We start from the raw sequence: 5635 nt of genomic DNA, 5'->3' as shown, positions 1-5635 counted from the left end.
GGTTGGTGCTGTAGCAGTGCGATTCTTCCTCAATCTCCTTTTGTCCTCAAGACCAGCTATGCGTGCGTTCTCAAAGGAAGAGACAGCCTGGTGGATGGTGTGCCTCCATGCTTTGCGATCTGAGGCTAGGTCAGACCACTGGTGATGGTTGATGCGACAGGTGCCAAGGCATTTCTTCAAGGAGTCCTTGTACCTCTTCTTTGGTGCCCCTCCATTTCGATGGCCGGTGGAAAGTTCGCCATACAGAGCAATCTTGGGAAGGCAGTGGTTTTCCATCCTAGAAATATGCCCTGCCCAGCGTAGCTGCGTCTTCAACAGCAGTGGTTCGATGCTTGTAACCTCCGCCCTCTTGAGGACTTCAGTGTTGGTCACAAAGTCACTCCAGTGGATGTTGAGGATGTTGCGAAGGCAGCGCTGATGAAAGCGCTCAAGGAGTCGCAGGTGATGACGGTATAAAACCCACGATTCGGAGCCGTAGATGGGGGTTGTCATCACAACCGCTTTGTAAACATTGATCTTCGTGCCTTTTTTCAGATGCTTGTTGCTCCACACTCTTTTGTGCAGTCGGCCAAATGCACGGTTTGCCTTTGCCAGCCTGTTGTCAATCTCCTTGTCGATCTTGGCATCTGAGGAGATAATGCACCCCAGGTAGCTGAACTGCTGGACTGTCTTCAGTACGGATTCACCCACAGTGATGCAGGGAGGGTGATAATCTTCCTGGGGTGCCGGCTGGTGGAGAACTTCTGTCTTCTTCAGACTAACTTCTAGGCCGAATAGCTTGGCAGCCTCTGCAAAGCAGGACGTCATATGCTGCAGAGCTGATACCGAGTGGGAGACGAGTGCAGCATCATCAGCAAATAGTAGCTCTCGGATGAGTTTTTCCGTTGTCTTGGAGTGAGCCTTTAGTTGCCTCAGGTTGAACAGGCTGCCATCAGTGCGATAGCGGATGTAGACACCATTGTCATCATCTAGATCTACTGCGGCTCTTTGAAGCATCATGCTAAAGAAGATCGTAAAGAGAGTTGGCGCGAGAACGCAGCCTTGCTTTACACCTGTGCCTATTGGGAAGGGCTCCGAGAGGTCGTTGCAGTGTCTGACTTGGCCTCGCTGGTCTTCATGTAGCTGGATGATCATGCTGAGGAACCTTGGGGGACATCCTAAACGTTCCAAGATTTGCCACAGGCCTTTCCTGCTAACGGTATCAAAAGCTTTGGTAAGGTCGACAAAAGTCACATATAGACCCTTGTTCTGTTCCCTGCATTTCTCTTGGAGCTGCCTGAGAACAGTAGTGATTGGTAGTGATACAGACAGGTAATAGCATGCCATTTAAAAAATAGAATAGATGCGCACCTCCAGGCACGAGGTTGAATTCTCTTTTGCAGGGGACAAGATCAGTACCTTGGGAACACTGCCACATGTTCTAATTTTTAAAATGAAGGATTTCCTGATTCATATTATTTAGTATGTCACTATTTAAATTCTAGATTTGATGACGAACATGAGTGGAAGCAATGCCCTAAATATATACTTGATCAAAAATATAATACTGGATGTCACTTCAAGACTGAAGGGGAAGATCTCTATATTTTCATAAAAGATACTGCTGGGAAAGGACAGAATTACACCGATGAACAAGACATCAACTTTTTCTGTAAGTGAGCACATATCAGTGTTAAAAGCTTCTATTTGTTGTTCAGTCGCACAGTCGAGTCAGACCCTTTGCGACCCTATGGGCAAAGTCATGCCAGGCCCTCCTGTCTTCCACCATCCTCCCCCGAAAGCTTCTATGACCACCCATCTAATATTCAGTTAGTTTTTCCAGTGTCTGACTATCAACGCCTCACCATAAGAATCAAAAGCAATTTATATGAACAAATTTGGTCTCCACATTTTTCCTAAATATTTAGCTTTTTATTTTCTTTTTAATTATTTTTGAATTTTGTAGCAGCCTGATTAGCTCAGTTTGACCTGAGTTTATCAGGTTTCTTGAGCAAAACATGGTTGGCCACAGTCAGTACTTGAATGGGAGGCTACTAAGGAAGACTGAAGTTGCTTTGTTGAGGAAGGCAATGGCAAACCACCTCTGCTGATCTCATACCTGAAATGTCCTGGGGATGGGGTAGTAATGAGTTGCTTGGGACTTGACAGCATGATCTTCTTCATCTTAATTATTTGTATTCAAATTATAAATGTTTAAGAAATACTGTTTAAAAATAGACTAGAAAAATACAGCATCAAATGCTTTTTATTGATAGAGTTGCATAGTGGAAAAATTTAATTCCTATAATGTTAATTTGAAAATTAATTCAATGGGACAATTTCTTTGGAATCACAAAGCAACAGAAGATGGTTCTGTCTTTTCCCAATAGGCTGGAATGCTCATCTTGAGAGTTATAAGCAATTCAGGACAACAAGGTCCATACATGGTCTGCCCATTAAAATGCTTGACTGATTCCATAAACATCTTTAAGATTAATAAAAACAACATATCCAGATCTTTCTAGGTTACTTCCAAAGGTTCTACCTAGAAAATTCTTATCATGGTGGCAGGTTCAGAAAACATGAACAGTATGCATGGCTTTTATTGCCGTGCCAGAAAAAGTCAGCTTGGGATGCAGTACAGATACAGTTCTGTATGGTTAAGGTAACTGATGCTGGATCTAACAAAATTTCCTCTTCTTAGATCAGCTGATATGAAGCCAACTCAAGATCTAGCACTAATTTTTCCTTAGAGTTTCTTAATTAGCATACTCTAGACCTTGCCCCATTTTTAAACAAACTTCTTACTAAAACTTCCCTAATTAAGCCTTTAGGTAGCTCTGTATGTATATCTGAATACAAGGCTGACATTCACACAAGGAGAGTGGAAACAAGCACCCCTACTTCCTGCTTGCTACCTCCTATACATTTTGGCTTGAACATGGCAACAGCATCTGTATACAAACACGATGTAAGTACATCATCTCCATTCCTGAGACCAGAAATGCTGCTTGTCGAAGCCCTATATAAAAGACCTACTTTTAAAAACCAAACATACTCAATGCAAATTTATCTTGAGAATGGTCTTGTTCTTGTAGTTTTTAAGGGGTATGGGTGGGAATCCAATCATTCCTAAGGCCTTTCCCATTCATTACAGTGGGAGAAAGCAAAATCACATCAACAGTCCTTCTGTAGGCACAAATCAGCTCCCTCTGCTGAAAGCCTTGAGAGAGGGAGTTGCATGTGCTCTCTGCAGCATGCACAAGATCGTGGCTGTGGTTGGGTTGGATAGCGTCAAATGGCAGAGCCAATTCTAGCATGTATGATCTGTCTACTGCTGCTACAGGGCATCTTGGTCCTTTAAATTTGAAAAAACACTATGACTGTTCAGGGGCATTGAACAATGTTACACAGATCTGTAGAAGAGAAATAAAACTTCCTGAAATAGCTAAATTATAACATGTACTTCTAATAAACATTCAATATGTTATAAGCGTGAGCTTTCTTGTAATACCTTCCATATCTTCTAAGTGCCTATCTTTTCATCATTTGTATTCATTCTATCTTTTCCAGTTAAGCCGAACCCCCCTGAAAATGTCACTTTCCAATGGGCATATGACAAAGTAACGGTACAATGCAATGCACCTTGGAATCCACATTGCTTTGAGTTGGAATTTCAGTACAAAAGTACATTGGACCAAGAATGGAAGGTAAGTAGATTTTCTATCCTGTAGTGGAGGGGTGGGGGATATCTTTTGTTTTCCAGGAGTCAAGGGTTTCTTGCTAGGATTTTCCATCTGGATTCTCATGAACAAGCACTTCATAACTCTCATGAGGAATGACTATTCTTATGATGACAACAGCCTGTAAGGAAGGTCTTCTTAATGCCATCATTCCATTACAAAATGTTCTCCAGCTGTGGCATTTGATGTTTGACTGCCAGCTGTGCCTTTTACAAGTTATGTCAGCCTAGCTGCACTGTAATGAAGGGGGATGGAATCACTTGTCTCAGCTTGCTCTCTGATACTTTGTTTACAGGATCTTTGCCTGAGTGTTATAGCCATCACTTCAGTCCTATTGTTTAGATGATCACATTCAGTCTGAAAATCTGCATGAGAGACACCATGCATGAGCAAAGAATATATATTGTTTTCATTATGCACCAGCCACTTACTGTTCATAGCAAGCAAGCATGTTTCCCTTTGGGCTGTAGTTTGCTGGTATACTATTATTACCACAAAGGGGCTTACATATGGGCTGGATTCAGACTGGCAGCTTGTGGCGGCAGCCTCTTGGCTTTAGAAAATGCCAGCACAGTTTGAGGCACCCCACGGTGAGCAGGCAGTGCATGCCACTACCAAGAGAGGCATGGGCTTCACGTGCTCCAGAGGTGCGGTTATACTGCTCATGCATATTCAAGGCTCTTCCATGGCACAGCATTGCCATTCAGATGGCCCAGAAACATGCCATGGAAGTGCTTCAGCAGTTTGCCAACAGGAAGTACCCAGCTTTTTGCGGCAGAATAGAACCATTGGATGACAAGGTGGGTGTGCTTGTGGTTCAGGGCCCAGATGTATGTGTGTAAATTTTAAATCCAGGGGTGGAGGATGGTTGGGTCAGGCCAAAATGCCTGTCTGAATGCAGCCATGGATTAAATATATGGATTAAACTTTCTTAGCATGAGTCAGAAAATTGACACACCCAGCTGAGTATTGTCTACTCTGACTGGCAACAGCTCTCAAAGCTCAAGCTCTCAAATGTCTTTCTGAACACTGCAATTTGACTCTTTTAACTGGACATGCCAGGGATTGAACGTGGGACTTTCTGTGTGTAAAGCAGACTTTGAGTCATGGCCCCTCTACAATACATAGTTTAAAATGAGATACAGGTTGCTTATTTGAAGTACCTTGCTCATACCTTCTCCTCCAATGAATAAGGGTGCTTGGTATTTTATGTTTGTTACTTTTCACTTCACCATCATCATTGTGGCTGACTAAGGCTTACTGTGAAAAGCAGAGTTATTTATTTACCAACATTATCCAAACTTTTGCTATGAAAGGAAGATTGGTAATAGACAATATTAAATAAGCAGCTCTTTCATCTTTATCTAAACCTTATTCTTGGTATTATGGCTTCAGCCATCTATTGCACTTTCCTTTTCCAGGAAGGATGGTTATTGAATGCATGATGGCTCAAAGTCTTTTAACCATTGTTGCTGCTGTAATTCTATTAGGATAAGCAAAAATGGGAATGATATACACTGAACAGAAGTATTAATGGCTACACTTGTGATTCAGTCCAGGAAAGGCGAGTGTTGCAAGATTGAAGACCATGGACTTGATCCAGCAAAGTGCTATTCATTTCGACTCAGATTGGAAGTGAAATTCTGCTCCAAGATTGTTTATTTTAGTGAATGGGGATCTGAAACACTTTGGAAGAATGGCAGGTCTATAGGTAAAGGAAATATGATGATGATTTCAGGCTTTTTGAAGATCTTACATCAGGATAATTTTAAGATGCACATCTCCTTATTTATATTTCTTGGCACTAATTTTGTGTTCACTGTGTGCTATGTTCAGTTACTTGCTTAGTTCCTGATTTAGTTCATCCATGGAAAGTTCTTATGATTTTGGAATTCTTCTCCAACTGTATGAAA

The 5635-nt window shown here is 42.0% G+C and overlaps 1 long non-coding RNA gene across 1 annotated transcript; it reads left to right on the top strand.

The window, feature by feature from the left end:
• The first annotated feature begins 1518 nt into the window (after window positions 1-1518).
• Window positions 1519-5423, top strand: LOC132568922 (uncharacterized). Its single transcript, XR_009555227.1, has 3 exons — window positions 1519-1651; window positions 3553-3689; window positions 5277-5423. It is a non-coding gene; the product is annotated as an uncharacterized LOC132568922 (long non-coding RNA).
• Window positions 5424-5635: the final 212 nt, after the last annotated feature.

The sequence above is a fragment of the Heteronotia binoei genome, chromosome 3 (assembly GCF_032191835.1).
Source record: "Heteronotia binoei isolate CCM8104 ecotype False Entrance Well chromosome 3, APGP_CSIRO_Hbin_v1, whole genome shotgun sequence".
Taxonomy (NCBI): domain Eukaryota; kingdom Metazoa; phylum Chordata; class Lepidosauria; order Squamata; family Gekkonidae; genus Heteronotia; species Heteronotia binoei.
The sequence above is the reverse complement of the archived record's forward strand: the minus strand, read 5'-3'. Positions and strand labels throughout refer to the sequence as shown.